The 13,850-nt window shown below is 39.4% G+C and overlaps 24 non-coding genes across 24 annotated transcripts; all 24 read right to left on the bottom strand.

The window, feature by feature from the left end:
• Positions 1 to 150: 150 nt before the first annotated feature.
• Positions 151 to 220, bottom strand: LOC116223943. Its single transcript, XR_004165349.1, has one exon. It is a non-coding gene; the product is annotated as a small nucleolar RNA SNORD50 (small nucleolar RNA).
• Positions 221 to 1,296: 1,076 nt separating this feature from the next.
• Positions 1,297 to 1,366, bottom strand: LOC116223942. Its single transcript, XR_004165348.1, has one exon. It is a non-coding gene; the product is annotated as a small nucleolar RNA SNORD50 (small nucleolar RNA).
• Positions 1,367 to 2,443: 1,077 nt separating this feature from the next.
• Positions 2,444 to 2,513, bottom strand: LOC116223940. The gene has a single exon (XR_004165347.1). It is a non-coding gene; the product is annotated as a small nucleolar RNA SNORD50 (small nucleolar RNA).
• Positions 2,514 to 2,869: 356 nt separating this feature from the next.
• Positions 2,870 to 2,939, bottom strand: LOC116223939. Its single transcript, XR_004165346.1, has one exon. It is a non-coding gene; the product is annotated as a small nucleolar RNA SNORD50 (small nucleolar RNA).
• A 356-nt stretch (positions 2,940 to 3,295) lies between these two features.
• On the bottom strand, positions 3,296 to 3,365 carry LOC116223938. The gene has a single exon (XR_004165345.1). It is a non-coding gene; the product is annotated as a small nucleolar RNA SNORD50 (small nucleolar RNA).
• A 356-nt stretch (positions 3,366 to 3,721) lies between these two features.
• On the bottom strand, positions 3,722 to 3,791 carry LOC116223937. The gene has a single exon (XR_004165344.1). It is a non-coding gene; the product is annotated as a small nucleolar RNA SNORD50 (small nucleolar RNA).
• Positions 3,792 to 4,159: 368 nt separating this feature from the next.
• On the bottom strand, positions 4,160 to 4,227 carry LOC116223950. The gene has a single exon (XR_004165356.1). It is a non-coding gene; the product is annotated as a small nucleolar RNA SNORD50 (small nucleolar RNA).
• An 89-nt stretch (positions 4,228 to 4,316) lies between these two features.
• Positions 4,317 to 4,386, bottom strand: LOC116223936. The gene has a single exon (XR_004165343.1). It is a non-coding gene; the product is annotated as a small nucleolar RNA SNORD50 (small nucleolar RNA).
• Positions 4,387 to 4,751: 365 nt separating this feature from the next.
• On the bottom strand, positions 4,752 to 4,821 carry LOC116223935. The gene has a single exon (XR_004165342.1). It is a non-coding gene; the product is annotated as a small nucleolar RNA SNORD50 (small nucleolar RNA).
• A 356-nt stretch (positions 4,822 to 5,177) lies between these two features.
• On the bottom strand, positions 5,178 to 5,247 carry LOC116223934. The gene has a single exon (XR_004165341.1). It is a non-coding gene; the product is annotated as a small nucleolar RNA SNORD50 (small nucleolar RNA).
• A 364-nt stretch (positions 5,248 to 5,611) lies between these two features.
• Positions 5,612 to 5,681, bottom strand: LOC116223933. Its single transcript, XR_004165340.1, has one exon. It is a non-coding gene; the product is annotated as a small nucleolar RNA SNORD50 (small nucleolar RNA).
• Positions 5,682 to 6,045: 364 nt separating this feature from the next.
• Positions 6,046 to 6,115, bottom strand: LOC116223932. Its single transcript, XR_004165339.1, has one exon. It is a non-coding gene; the product is annotated as a small nucleolar RNA SNORD50 (small nucleolar RNA).
• A 368-nt stretch (positions 6,116 to 6,483) lies between these two features.
• LOC116223949 lies at positions 6,484 to 6,551 on the bottom strand. The gene has a single exon (XR_004165355.1). It is a non-coding gene; the product is annotated as a small nucleolar RNA SNORD50 (small nucleolar RNA).
• An 810-nt stretch (positions 6,552 to 7,361) lies between these two features.
• Positions 7,362 to 7,431, bottom strand: LOC116223946. Its single transcript, XR_004165352.1, has one exon. It is a non-coding gene; the product is annotated as a small nucleolar RNA SNORD50 (small nucleolar RNA).
• A 350-nt stretch (positions 7,432 to 7,781) lies between these two features.
• LOC116223925 lies at positions 7,782 to 7,851 on the bottom strand. The gene has a single exon (XR_004165333.1). It is a non-coding gene; the product is annotated as a small nucleolar RNA SNORD50 (small nucleolar RNA).
• Positions 7,852 to 8,218: 367 nt separating this feature from the next.
• Positions 8,219 to 8,286, bottom strand: LOC116223948. The gene has a single exon (XR_004165354.1). It is a non-coding gene; the product is annotated as a small nucleolar RNA SNORD50 (small nucleolar RNA).
• Positions 8,287 to 8,375: 89 nt separating this feature from the next.
• On the bottom strand, positions 8,376 to 8,445 carry LOC116223931. The gene has a single exon (XR_004165338.1). It is a non-coding gene; the product is annotated as a small nucleolar RNA SNORD50 (small nucleolar RNA).
• Positions 8,446 to 8,800: 355 nt separating this feature from the next.
• LOC116223945 lies at positions 8,801 to 8,870 on the bottom strand. Its single transcript, XR_004165351.1, has one exon. It is a non-coding gene; the product is annotated as a small nucleolar RNA SNORD50 (small nucleolar RNA).
• Positions 8,871 to 9,230: 360 nt separating this feature from the next.
• On the bottom strand, positions 9,231 to 9,300 carry LOC116223929. The gene has a single exon (XR_004165337.1). It is a non-coding gene; the product is annotated as a small nucleolar RNA SNORD50 (small nucleolar RNA).
• Positions 9,301 to 9,655: 355 nt separating this feature from the next.
• LOC116223944 lies at positions 9,656 to 9,725 on the bottom strand. Its single transcript, XR_004165350.1, has one exon. It is a non-coding gene; the product is annotated as a small nucleolar RNA SNORD50 (small nucleolar RNA).
• Positions 9,726 to 10,085: 360 nt separating this feature from the next.
• Positions 10,086 to 10,155, bottom strand: LOC116223928. Its single transcript, XR_004165336.1, has one exon. It is a non-coding gene; the product is annotated as a small nucleolar RNA SNORD50 (small nucleolar RNA).
• Positions 10,156 to 10,510: 355 nt separating this feature from the next.
• LOC116223947 lies at positions 10,511 to 10,578 on the bottom strand. The gene has a single exon (XR_004165353.1). It is a non-coding gene; the product is annotated as a small nucleolar RNA SNORD50 (small nucleolar RNA).
• An 811-nt stretch (positions 10,579 to 11,389) lies between these two features.
• LOC116223927 lies at positions 11,390 to 11,459 on the bottom strand. The gene has a single exon (XR_004165335.1). It is a non-coding gene; the product is annotated as a small nucleolar RNA SNORD50 (small nucleolar RNA).
• Positions 11,460 to 11,815: 356 nt separating this feature from the next.
• Positions 11,816 to 11,885, bottom strand: LOC116223926. The gene has a single exon (XR_004165334.1). It is a non-coding gene; the product is annotated as a small nucleolar RNA SNORD50 (small nucleolar RNA).
• Positions 11,886 to 13,850: the final 1,965 nt, after the last annotated feature.

Genomic DNA, 13,850 nt, shown 5'->3' with positions numbered 1-13,850 from the left:
TCTTCCTGAGGGGAAAAAATATTTCAGTTAAACTCTTGCAGATTTTAAATATAGATAATGTTAGCTATGAAGTTAGCAAAGGACTACAGACTAAAACTAGACTTGTAAAGCATGTTAGCATGTTGAGATATGCTAAGAACCATAGGTTGCGTTTCAGAAGTCAGATCCGATAGAATTTCATTCACATGAAATCAGGTTCGGGATAGATTCATCCTCAAGACAACCCCAAACAAAGCATTAAGGCTAAGTCTTATACCCCGTTTACACGATGGGAAAACGCATATATTTTCATGCGTTTTGGCCTTTCATTTACACGAAAACGGAGGTTTTATCACGGAAAACGATAGTTTCTAAAAACTCCGGCCAAAGTGGAGATTTCTGAAAACTCCGTTTTTGTGTTTGCATGTGAACTAGGTCAAACGGAGTTTTAGGTTCTCAAACGTCACAGTATGCGACTAAAAATGCATCACATCATGGGAGCGTGCTATGTTTACAGTTAGTTTGCTTACTGATCATGGATGCTGTTAAGGTAGTGCTCATTTATGCATTAATGCAAACGCCTGTTTGTATTTACAAACACAACTGCTTTTTTATATGGAGGAGCAGAGGCGAAGAACTGCACGGAGGTCAGCAGTCTTTCTACTGCTTTCCCTCCCAAGACGTAGGCTACATTGCCTGCCAACGTCGCCGCCGACGGGTTTGGATCCGACCAGGGCGAACTGCTGTCTGGTGGGAAAACTTCGAGAAAGAAGTCGTCCTCCCGGACGAATGGCATGAGAACTTCCGAATGTCGCGCTCATCACTACTGTCTCTTTCGGAGTTACTGCATCCCTCCATAGAAGGGCGTATTTATGCGGGTTCATGTAAACAGAAACTTTTTTGAAAACGATCTTGTGTGTACGACGTTATTTTTGAAAATGGAGGGGCAGAAATATTCGTTTCTGTAAATACCCGGCTATGTGTAAATGTGGTCTTAATATGAAAACCCTTTAGCAACACCAGCCTTTCCCCCACAACAATACAAGGGGTTTGCCATCATCGATGGCTACAACATGAATCTGGTGCAAGAGAGCCCAAAACAGCCCCAGTACTTACTCATTATGGCACAGTACCAGAACCAGCATTGTCGCGTCCATGGACGAGTCTCTCTGGACGTTTCTTCCTGAGGGGAAAAAATATTTCAGTTAAACTCTTGCAGATTTTAAATATAGATAATGTTAGCTATGAAGTTAGCAAAGGACTACAGACTAAAACTAGACTTGTAAAGCATGAGATATGCTAAGAACCATAGGTTGCGTTTCAGAAGTCAGATCCGATAGAATTTCATTCACATGAAATCAGGTTCGGGATAGATTCATCCTCAAGACAACCCCAAACAAAGCATTAAGGCTAAGTCTTAATATGAAAACCCTTTAGCAACACCAGCCTTTCCCCCACAACAATACAAGGGGTTTGCCATCATCGATGGCTACAACATGAATCTGGTGCAAGAGAGCCCAAAACAGCCCCAGTACTTACTCATTATGGCACAGTACCAGAACCAGCATTGTCGCGTCCATGGACGAGTCTCTCTGGACGTTTCTTTCTGAGGGGAAAACATATTTAAGTTAAACTCTTGCCGATTTAAAAAATAGATAATGTTAGCTATGAAGTTAGCAAAGGACAACAAACTAAAACTAGACTTGTAAAGCATACTGAGATATGCTAATAACTAGTGCTGTCAGTTTAACGCGTTATTAACGGCGTTAACGCAAACCCATTTTAACACCGTCAATTTTTTTATCGCGAGATTAACGCGATTTTTTTAAAATTTTACATTCTTTTTGGCCTCGCAACCTGTGTAGTAGGCTAACGTTACGGTTTGAGTGAATGGTGAGCGTGATATGGCGAAATGGATGATAAAAAGCTTCTGAATGGAAAGTTTACTTTTAAAAGTTGTGTTGTGCAAAAGAAGCGAGCTTCACTGTTGTCTGAATGTCAACAGGCAGCTGGCTGAAAGCAAAGTAGTAATAGGCTTACCGTTTATTGGTAACCTAACTGTTACGGTTCATTGTTTCTGAAATAAGAGGCCTGACTGCTATGTTCCCAGCAAACTTGAAAAAAAGAAAATATTAAGCCATGGTTTAACTGCACTATAGGCTGAGTCCTTGTTTACCTGAAATGTGCACTTTATAATTTTATTTTGTACCGCCCTGTTTGGTAATGTTGGTTTTCAATAAAATAAAACATTTGCATAAAGCAAGCCAATCCACTTTTCCATGTTGATAAAGGCATTAAAATAAGAATAAAAAGATGGAAAAAATAAATAAACGAAGGGACATTTAGAATAAATAAAAATTTGCGATTAATCGCGATTCATTTTGAGTTAACTATGACATAAATGCGATTAATCGCGATTAAATATTTTAATCGTTTGACAGCACTACTAAGAACCATAGGTAGCGTTTCAGAAGTCAGATCCGATAGAATTTCATTCACATGAAATCAGGTTCGGGATAGATTCATCCTCAAGACAACCCCAAACAAAGCATTAAGGCTAAGTCTTAATATGAAAACCCTTTAGCGACACCAGCCTTTCCCCCACACTAATACAAGGGGTTTGCCATCATCGATGGCTACAACATGAATCTGGTGCAAGAGAGCCCAAAACATCAAGCCCAGTACTTACTCATTATGGCACAGTACCAGAACCAGCATTGTCGCGTCCATGGACGAGTCTCTCTGGACGTTTCTTTCTGAGGGGAAAACATATTTAAGTTAAACTCTTGCAGATTTTAAAAATAGATAATGTTAGCTATGAAGTTAGCAAAGGACTACAGACTAAAACTAGACTTGTAAAGCATGAGATATGCTAAGAACCATAGGTTGCGTTTCAGAAGTCAGATCCGATAGAATTTCATTCACATGAAATCAGGTTCGGGATAGATTCATCCTCAAGACAACCCCAAACAAAGCATTAAGGCTAAGTCTTAATATGAAAACCCTTTAGCGACACCAGCCTTTCCCCTACAACATTACAAGGGGTTTGCCATCATCGATGGCTACAACATGAATCTGTTGCAAGAGAGCCCAAAACATCAAGCCCAGTACTTACTCATTATGGCACAGTACCAGAACCAGCATTGTCGCGTCCATGGACGAGTCTCTCTGGACGTTTCTTCCTGAGGGAAAAACATATTTAAGTTAAACTCTTGCATATTTTAAATATAGATAATGTTAGCTATGAAGTTAGCAAAGGACTACAGACTAAAACTAGACTTGTAAAGCATAAGATATGCTAAGAACCATAGGTTGCGTTTCAGAAGTCAGATCCGATAGAATTTCATTCACATGAAATCAGGTTCGGGATAGATTCATCCTCAAGACAACCCCAAACAAAGCATTAAGGCTAAGTCTTAATATGAAAACCCTTTAGCGACACCAGCCTTTCCCCTACAACATTACAAGGGGTTTGCCATCATCGATGGCTACAACATGAATCTGGTGCAAGAGAGCCCAAAACATCAAGCCCAGTACTTACTCATTATGGCACAGTACCAGAACCAGCATTGTCGCGTCCATGGACGAGTCTCTCTGGACGTTTCTTCCTGAGGGGAAAAAATATTTAAGTTAAACTCTTGCAGATTTTAAATATAGATAATGTTAGCTATGAAGTTAGCAAAGGACTACAGACTAAAACTAGACTTGTAAAGCATAAGATATGCTAAGAACCATAGGTTGCGTTTCAGAAGTCAGATCCGATAGAATTTCATTCACATGAAATCAGGTTCGGGATAGATTCATCCTCAAGACAACCCCAAACAAAGCATTAAGGCTAAGTCTTAATATGAAAACCCTTTAGCGACACCAGCCTTTCCCCTACAACATTACAAGGGGGTTTGCCATCATCGATGGCTACAACATGAATCTGGTGCAAGAGAGCCCAAAACATCAAGCCCAGTACTTACTCATTATGGCACAGTACCAGAACCAGCATTGTCGCGTCCATGGACGAGTCTCTCTGGACGTTTCTTTCTGAGGGGAAAACATATTTCAGTTAAACTCTTGCAGATTTTAAATATAGATAATGTTAGCTATGAAGTTAGCAAAGGACTACAGACTAAAACTAGACTTGTAAAGCATGTTAGCATGTTGAGATATGCTAAGAACCATAGGTTGCGTTTCAGAAGTCAGATCCGATAGAATTTCATTCACATGAAATCAGGTTCGGGATAGATTTAAAAAATAGATAATGTTAGCTATGAAGTTAGCAAAGGACTACAGACTAAAACTAGACTTGTAAAGCATACTGAGATATGCTAAGAACCATAGGTTGCGTTTCAGAAGTCAGATCCGATAGAATTTCATTCACATGAAATCAGGTTCGGGATAGATTCATCCTCAAGACAACCCCAAACAAAGCATTAAGGCTAAGTCTTAATATGAAAACCCTTTAGCAACACCAGCCTTTCGCCCACAACCATACAAGGGGGTTTGCCATCATCGATGGCTACAACATGAATCTGGTGCAAGAGAGCCCAAAACAGCCCCAGTACTTACTCATTATGGCACAGTACCAGAACCAGCATTGTCGAGTCCATGGACGAGTCTCTCTGGACGTTTCTTCCTGAGGGGAAAACATATTTCAGTTAAACTCTTGCAGATTTCAAAAAAAGATAATGTTAGCTATGAAGTTAGCACAGGACTACAGACTAAAACTAGACTTGTAAAGCATGTTAGCATGTTGAGATATGCTAAGAACCATAGTTTGCGTTTCAGAAGTCAGATCCGATAGAATTTCATTCACATGAAATCAGGTTCGGGATAGATTCATCCTCAAGACAACCCCAAACAAAGCATTAAGGCTAAGTCTTAATATGAAAACCCTTTAGCGACACCAGCCTTTCCCCCACACTAATACAAGGGGTTTGCCATCATCGATGGCTACAACATGAATCTGGTGCAAGAGAGCCCAAAACATCAAGCCCAGTACTTACTCATTATGGCACAGTACCAGAACCAGCATTGTCGCGTCCATGGACGAGTCTCTCTGGACGTTTCTTCCTGAGAGGAAAAAATATTTAAGTTAAACTCTTGCAGATTTTAAAAATAGATAATGTTAGCTATGAAGTTAGCAAAGGACTACAGACTAAAACTAGACTTGTAAAGCATAAGATATGCTAAGAACCATAGGTTGCGTTTCAGAAGTCAGATCCGATAGAATTTCATTCACATGAAATCAGGTTCGGGATAGATTCATCCTCAAGACAACCCCAAACAAAGCATTAAGGCTAAGTCTTAATATGAAAACCCTTTAGCAACACCAGCCTTTCCCCCACAACAATACAAGGGGTTTGCCATCATCGATGGCTACAACATGAATCTGGTGCAAGAGAGCCCAAAACAGCCCCAGTACTTACTCATTATGGCACAGTACCAGAACCAGCATTGTCGCGTCCATGGACGAGTCTCACTGGACGTTTCTTCCTGAGGGGAAAAAATATTTAAGTTAAACTCTTGCAGATTTTAAAAATAGATAATGTTAGCTATGAAGTTAGCAAAGGACTACAGACTAAAACTAGACTTGTAAAGCATGTTAGCATGTTGAGATATGCTAAGAACCATAGGTTGCGTTTCAGAAGTCAGATCCGATAGAATTTCATTCACATGAAATCAGGTTCGGGATAGATTCATCCTCAAGACAACCCCAAACAAAGCATTAAGGCTAAGTCTTAATATGAAAACCCTTTAGCAACACCAGCCTTTCGCCCACAACCATACAAGGGGGTTGCCATCATCGATGGCTACAACATGAATCTGGTGCAAGAGAGCCCAAAACAGCCCCAGTACTTACTCATTATGGCACAGTACCAGAACCAGCATTGTCGCGTCCATGGACGAGTCTCTCTGGACGTTTCTTCCTGAGGGGAAAAAATATTTAAGTTAAACTCTTGCAGATTTTAAAAATAGATAATGTTAGCTATGAAGTTAGCAAAGGACTACAGACTAAAACTAGACTTGTAAAGCATGTTAGCATGTTGAGATATGCTAAGAACCATAGGTTGCGTTTCAGAAGTCAGATCCGATAGAATTTCATTCACATGAAATCAGGTTCGGGATAGATTCATCCTCAAGACAACCCCAAACAAAGCATTAAGGCTAAGTCTTAATATGAAAACCCTTTAGCGACACCAGCCTTTCCCCTACAACATTACAAGGGGGTTTGCCATCATCGATGGCTACAACATGAATCTGGTGCAAGAGAGCCCAAAACATCAAGCCCAGTACTTACTCATTATGGCACAGTACCAGAACCAGCATTGTCGCGTCCATGGACGAGTCTCTCTGGACGTTTCTTCCTGAGGGGAAAACATATTTCAGTTAAACTCTTGCAGATTTTAAATATAGATAATGTTAGCTATGAAGTTAGCAAAGGACTACAGACTAAAACTAGACTTGTAAAGCATGTTAGCATGTTGAGATATGCTAAGAACCATAGGTTGCGTTTCAGAAGTCAGATCCGATAGAATTTCATTCACATGAAATCAGGTTCGGGATAGATTTAAAAAATAGATAATGTTAGCTATGAAGTTAGCAAAGGACTACAGACTAAAACTAGACTTGTAAAGCATACTGAGATATGCTAATAACTAGTGCTGTCAGTTTAACGCGTTATTAACGGCGTTAACGCAAACCCATGTTAACGCCGTCAATTTTTTTATCGCGAGATTAACGCGATTTTTTTTAAATTTTACATTCTTTTTGGCCTCGCAACCTGTGTAGTAGGCTAACGTTACGGTTTGAGTGAATGGTGAGCGCGATATGGCGAAATGGATGATAAAAAGCTTCTGAATGGAAAGTTTACTTTTAAAAGTTGTGTTGTGCAAAAGAAGCGAGCTTCACTGTTGTCTGAATGTCAACAGGCAGCTGGCTGAAAGCAAAGAAGTAATAGGCTTACCGTTTATTGGTAACCTAACTGTTACGGTTCATTGTTTCTGAAATAAGAGGCCTGACTGCTATGTTCCCAGCAAACTTGAAAAAAAGAAAATATTAAGCCATGGTTTAACTGCACTATAGGCTGAGTCCTTGTTTACCTGAAATGTGCACTTTATAATTTTATTTTGTACCGCCCTGTTTGGTAATGTTGGTTTTCAATAAAATAAAACATTTGCATAAAGCAAGCCAATCCACTTTTCCATGTTGATAAAGGCATTAAAATAAGAATAAAAAGATGGAAAAAATAAATAAACGAAGGGACATTTAGAATAAATAAAAATTTGCGATTAATCGCGATTCATTTTGAGTTAACTATGACATAAATGCGATTAATCGCGATTAAATATTTTAATCGTTTGACAGCACTACTAAGAACCATAGGTAGCGTTTCAGAAGTCAGATCCGATAGAATTTCATTCACATGAAATCAGGTTCGGGATAGTTTCATCCTCAAGGCAACCCCAAAACATTAAGGCTAAGTCTTAATTTGAAAACCATTTAGCAACACCAGCCTCTCCCCCACACCAATACAAGGGGTTTGCCATCATCGATGGCTACAACATGAGTCTGGTGCGAGAGAGCCCAAAACAACCCCAAAACTTACTCATTATGGCACAGTACCAGAACCAGCATTGTCGCGTCCATGGACGAGTCTCACTGAAGGTTTCTTCCTGAGGGGAAAACATATTTAAGTTAAACTCTTGCAGATTTTAAAAATAGATAAATGTTAGCTATGAAGTTAGCAAAGGACTACAGACTAAAACTAGACTTGTAAAGCATAAGATATGCTAAGAACCATAGGTTGCTTTTCAGAAGTCAGATCCGATAGAATTTCATTCACATGAAATCAGGTTCGGGATAGATTCATCCTCAAGACAACCCCAAACAAAGCATTAAGGCTAAGTCTTAATATGAAAACCCTTTAGCAACACCAGCCTTTCCCCCACAACAATACAAGGGGTTTGCCATCATCGATGGCTACAACATGAATCTGGTGCAAGAGAGCCCAAAACATCAAGCCCAGTACTTACTCATTATGGCACAGTACCAGAAACAGCATTGTCGCGTCCTTGGTTGAGTCTCTCTGGACGTTTCTTCCTGAGGGGAAAACATATTTCAGTTAAACTCTTGCAGATTTTAAATATAGATAATGTTAGCTATGAAGTTAGCAAAGGACTACAGACTAAAACTAGACTTGTAAAGCATGTTAGCATGTTGAGATATGCTAAGAACCATAGGTTGCGTTTCAGAAGTCAGATCCGATAGAATTTCATTCACATGAAATCAGGTTCGGGATAGATTTAAAAAATAGATAATGTTAGCTATGAAGTTAGCAAAGGACTACAGACTAAAACTAGACTTGTAAAGCATACTGAGATATGCTAAGAACCATAGGTTGCGTTTCAGAAGTCAGATCCGATAGAATTTCATTCACATGAAATCAGGTTCGGGATAGATTCATCCTCAAGACAACCCAAACAAAGCATTAAGGCTAAGTCTTAATATGAAAACCCTTTAGCGACACCAGCCTTTCCCCCACAACAATACAAGGGGTTTGCCATCATCGATGGCTACAACATGAATCTGGTGCAAGAGAGCCCAAAACAGCCCCAGTACTTACTCATTATGGCACAGTACCAGAACCAGCATTGTCGCGTCCATGGACGAGTCTCTCTGGACGTTTCTTCCTGAGGGGAAAAAATATTTAAGTTAAACTCTTGCAGATTTTAAAAATAGATAATGTTAGCTATGAAGTTAGCAAAGGACTACAGACTAAAACTAGACTTGTAAAGCATACTGAGATATGCTAAGAACCATAGGTTGCGTTTCAGAAGTCAGATCCGATAGAATTTCATTCACATGAAATCAGGTTCGGGATAGTTTCATCCTCAAGGCAACCCCAAAGCATTAAGGCTAAGTCTTAATTTGAAAACCATTTAGCAACACCAGCCTCTCCCCCACACTAATACAAGGGGTTTGCCATCATCGATGGCTACAACATGAATCTGGTGCAAGAGAGCCCAAAACAGCCCCAGTACTTACTCATTATGGCACAGTACCAGAACCAGCATTGTCGCGTCCATGGACGAGTCTCTCTGGACGTTTCTTCCTGAGGGGAAAACATATTTCAGTTAAACTCTTGCAGATTTTAAATATAGATAATGTTAGCTATGAAGTTAGCAAAGGACTACAGACTAAAACTAGACTTGTAAAGCATGTTAGCATGTTGAGATATGCTAAGAACCATAGGTTGCGTTTCAGAAGTCAGATCCGATAGAATTTCATTCACATGAAATCAGGTTCGGGATAGATTCATCCTCAAGACAACCCAAACAAAGCATTAAGGCTAAGTCTTAATATGAAAACCCTTTAGCGACACCAGCCTTTCCCCCACAACAATACAAGGGGTTTGCCATCATCGATGGCTACAACATGAATCTGGTGCAAGAGAGCCCAAAACAGCCCCAGTACTTACTCATTATGGCACAGTACCAGAACCAGCATTGTCGCGTCCATGGACGAGTCTCTCTGGACGTTTCTTCCTGAGGGGAAAAAATATTTAAGTTAAACTCTTGCAGATTTTAAAAATAGATAATGTTAGCTATGAAGTTAGCAAAGGACTACAGACTAAAACTAGACTTGTAAAGCATACTGAGATATGCTAAGAACCATAGGTTGCGTTTCAGAAGTCAGATCCGATAGAATTTCATTCACATGAAATCAGGTTCGGGATAGTTTCATCCTCAAGGCAACCCCAAAGCATTAAGGCTAAGTCTTAATTTGAAAACCATTTAGCAACACCAGCCTCTCCCCCACACTAATACAAGGGGTTTGCCATCATCGATGGCTACAACATGAATCTGGTGCAAGAGAGCCCAAAACAGCCCCAGTACTTACTCATTATGGCACAGTACCAGAACCAGCATTGTCGCGTCCATGGACGAGTCTCTCTGGACGTTTCTTCCTGAGGGGAAAACATATTTCAGTTAAACTCTTGCAGATTTTAAATATAGATAATGTTAGCTATGAAGTTAGCAAAGGACTACAGACTAAAACTAGACTTGTAAAGCATGTTAGCATGTTGAGATATGCTAAGAACCATAGGTTGCGTTTCAGAAGTCAGATCCGATAGAATTTCATTCACATGAAATCAGGTTCGGGATAGATTCATCCTCAAGACAACCCAAACAAAGCATTAAGGCTAAGTCTTAATATGAAAACCCTTTAGCGACACCAGCCTTTCCCCTACAACATTACAAGGGGTTTGCCATCATCGATGGCTACAACATGAATCTGGTGCAAGAGAGCCCAAAACAGCCCCAGTACTTACTCATTATGGCACAGTACCAGAACCAGCATTGTCGCGTCCATGGACGAGTCTCTCTGGACGTTTCTTCCTGAGGGGAAAAAATATTTAAGTTAAACTCTTGCAGATTTTAAAAATAGATAATGTTAGCTATGAAGTTAGCAAAGGACTACAGACTAAAACTAGACTTGTAAAGCATACTGAGATATGCTAAGAACCATAGGTTGCGTTTCAGAAGTCAGATCCGATAGAATTTCATTCACATGAAATCAGGTTCGGGATAGATTTAAAAAATAGATAATGTTAGCTATGAAGTTAGCAAAGGACTACAGACTAAAACTAGACTTGTAAAGCATACTGAGATATGCTAATAACTAGTGCTGTCAGTTTAACGCGTTATTAACGGCGTTAACGCAAACCCATGTTAACGCCGTCAATTTTTTTATCGCGAGATTAACGCGATTTTTTTTTAAATTTTACATTCTTTTTGGCCTCGCAACCTGTGTAGTAGGCTAACGTTACGGTTTGAGTGAATGGTGAGCGCGATATGGCGAAATGGATGATAAAAAGCTTCTGAATGGAAAGTTTACTTTTAAAAGTTGTGTTGTGCAAAAGAAGCGAGCTTCACTGTTGTCTGAATGTCAACAGGCAGCTGGCTGAAAGCAAAGAAGTAATAGGCTTACCGTTTATTGGTAACCTAACTGTTACGGTTCATTGTTTCTGAAATAAGAGGCCTGACTGCTATGTTCCCAGCAAACTTGAAAAAAAGAAAATATTAAGCCATGGTTTAACTGCACTATAGGCCGAGTCCTGGTTTACCTGAAATGTGCACTTTATAATTTTATTTTGTACCGCCCTGTTTGGTAATGTTGGTTTTCAATAAAATAAAACATTTGCATAAAGCAAGCCAATCCACTTTTCCATGTTGATAAAGGCATTAAAATAAGAATAAAAAGATGGAAAAAATAAATAAACGAAGGGACATTTAGAATAAATAAAAATTTGCGATTAATCGCGATTCATTTTGAGTTAACTATGACATAAATGCGATTAATCGCGATTAAATATTTTAATCGTTTGACAGCACTACTAAGAACCATAGGTAGCGTTTCAGAAGTCAGATCCGATAGAATTTCATTCACATGAAATCAGGTTCGGGATAGATTCATCCTCAAGACAACCCCAAACAAAGCATTAAGGCTAAGTCTTAATATGAAAACCCTTTAGCAACACCAGCCTTTTCCCCACAACCATACAAGGGGTTTGCCATCATCGATGGCTACAACATGAATCTGTTGCAAGAGCCCCCAAAACAGCCCCAGTACTTACTAATTATGGCACAGTACCAGAACCAGCATTGTCGCGTTCATGGACGAGTCTCTCTGGACGTTTCTTCCTGAGGGGAAAACATATTTAAGTTAAACTCTTGCAGAGTTTAAAAATACATAATGTTAGCTATGAAGTTAGCAAAGGACTGCAGACTAAAACTAGACTTGTAAAGCATACTGAGATATGCTAAGAACCATAGGTTGCGTTTCAGAAGTCAGATCCGATAGAATTTCATTCACATGAAATCAGGTTCGGGATAGATTCATCCTCAAGACAACCCCAAACAAAACATAAATCAAAACTATCTGCGTTGTTAATCGTAGTGGTAATGTTAGCATACGGCTGGCCTGCCTCCGAGGAGCCAATGACTTCAGTTAACGTTAGCAGTTCGACAAACAAACAGGAGTTTTCATAGTCAATGGATATATTGACGATCAACAGTAAAAGATTAAAACAAATACTCGTGAAAGGAAGTTCATGTCAATATGCTAAACCAACTAGAAAAAGTAACGTTACCTCAAATGCTTTTGGCACGTGGTTATACATTCTGGTTGAGAGCAACCACTCAACTTTGAAGACAGGAGCCTCTTCTTCGGCCCGTCCGTATTATAGGCTCTTCCAAAATATGCAGATATCCAATTCATCTTGTAGAACAGTGTACACGATCAAGGTGTACCTATTTTTTAACAATAAACGCCGTCTCAGCAGATTGACCACGTGGCTGGGATGTGTCTTCGAGGAGCTTGAACTCTCTGGTGTTGGAACGATATATTCACAGATTAGACGTTCCCAAATCAAGAAGTCAGAAGCGAAACGTTGTTTAAACACGAACTACGCCTCTTTCCAACCGTAGTAAAGTGGACAACGAGCTACAAACTAGTTTGTATCAAAACGAACTCTCTTCCGAACTGGACACATGTGCCCCCGGCTTTGAGACTAGTGCACTGTGACTGTGCACAGAGCCAGGGACTGTCTTCAAAGTGCAACACCGTTGCTCGCGCAGCCGTAGCCCCTACTGGAGAGAGATCGCTGCTACACAAATCAGTTGAAAACCAGCATATGGTAGGTAGATGGTATAGATGATTTCAGCTGGGGTTAACCATCAGAAATCATACGAAAACATATCTGAAACTGGTCAAACTAGCTGGTAGCTGCTGAAATCAGATTATAATAGAAGCCTATGACCAGCTGAACCATTAGAAATCCTGCAAAAAAGTAGGGCAAGGGCAAAAAAGGTGGGCAAGCGTTTTTTCAGTATGGATACTACGCCTTCAAAAATATTGCACTCTTTTACGCTGCAGTGTCACCAATATAATTTCACACATCAATGGTCTCCTGTTGGTTATCCTATATTACAACACTAAGTTTGGAAAAATATTCTTCAATAACTTCATTCTGGCCTTGATGTGTTACCAAAATTGCTGCACACATCAATGGTTTCCTGTTGGTTATACTAAACCGCTATTCGTTTGAACATATGTTCTTTTGCATATTTTTGGGGGGATTTTTATTGGGAAGAATATTCAATAACTTCACTCTGATACAGAGTTGTGTCACCAAAATCACTACACATAATGGTCTACTGTTGGTTATAGGCTACTACAACACAGTTTGGAAATGTAACTCAGATCCAATGGTATTTGTCCAGCTCGCAGGCTCGTATTTGGGTATTTTTCAGAATTCGGGCCCATTTCTGTCCACAGGGTGTAATTATATTAAAAACTAATTAAATCTAATACATTTTAAATCCATTAATTAGTATAAACAAAAACAAGCCTAGACCTTTTTTATGGTTGCTCTTACTAATGATTTTAACACATTTTATTGGTGTTTAGTGGTACCATATCTGTGCTTTGGTGTTGTCCGCCACCATAGTTTTCACATGTCGTGCCATATCTCAAACATTTTTTATCACAAAATTAATAATAAAAATATGCATATGAATTTAATGTTACTTGAACTAATAAACTACATGCACAGATTAAGCATATATATGCATTTTGTACTTTTTTTTGGTTAATTTCTACCTGTCCCATGGTTTAGCCGTCATTACCAACACACTCTGCATAAAGGCACTTTCCTACTGTTTTTTCATCAAATGTTTATTTGGTAGCCATGGTAACTTAATATCATAGTGGAGCACATGTATTTCAAGCTGCAAGACTGATGCCTTGATGTCCAGAAAAGTAAGTAAATCTACTCTTTATTCTTTGTGTGGGGCATGTACACTTATTATACG

Source organism: Clupea harengus, chromosome 15 (genome assembly GCF_900700415.2).
Source record: "Clupea harengus chromosome 15, Ch_v2.0.2, whole genome shotgun sequence".
NCBI lineage: Eukaryota > Metazoa > Chordata > Actinopteri > Clupeiformes > Clupeidae > Clupea > Clupea harengus.
This window is presented reverse-complemented; position numbering and strand designations above follow the sequence as displayed.